This window comes from Panicum virgatum, chromosome 7K (genome assembly GCF_016808335.1).
Source record: "Panicum virgatum strain AP13 chromosome 7K, P.virgatum_v5, whole genome shotgun sequence".
Classification (NCBI taxonomy): Eukaryota; Viridiplantae; Streptophyta; class Magnoliopsida; order Poales; family Poaceae; genus Panicum; species Panicum virgatum.
Window position 1 is genome coordinate 17330062 of NC_053142.1, and position 718 is coordinate 17330779.

Sequence of the window (718 nt, forward strand, 5' to 3'; positions counted from 1 at the left end):
TCTCGTACACCCTCTTTACTGAAAATTCTACTGCCTAAAACGTCAAGGCACTGAAAAGCCTATTCACTGAAACGTCTACTATGAAATATTGGCTACTTCAGCCTTTGCAAAAAGTTGAGGGATCAATTTCGCTATTTTTCCTAACTCATTCCGTACTATTTCGAAACATTGAAATTCAATCCGCGCAGACATGCCTTTGTCGGCCAAGGGTACTGAAAGGAGTGAAGGCCCACTCTTGTCGCGCCAGTACAATTGGTGCGACAAGCCTCCTATCGCGCCAGTCACTCCTTTGGCCCAGAATGGGGTGCTTCACAAGGGCCGATGGCGCGACAGAGCCCCTCTATCGCGCCATTGGCAAGGCAAAAACACCCCATTCTGGGCCAAAGGAGTGACTGGCGCGACAGGATGCCTGTCACGCCAATGATCCGCTGCTGCAGGCGACTCTGGGCACACGGAGACGGTGGCGCGACTGATCTCTCCTGTTGCGCCAATGGGAGTGGCGCGACATGCCTGGCATAATAACGATCAGGCCTTTCTTAGTTGGGCGCGTCTCTAACGCGCCAGTGATATTGGCGCGACAGTGAAGTTTGGTCGCGTCAGCTGAATTGGTGTGAGAGGGAATGTCCCAGGTTTTGCAATGTTTTTGGTTGCCATTCCAAACTCCTCTCAACTCTGCTGGCTGCTGCGACAAAGTTCGACAGTGCAAGATCACAAAGAG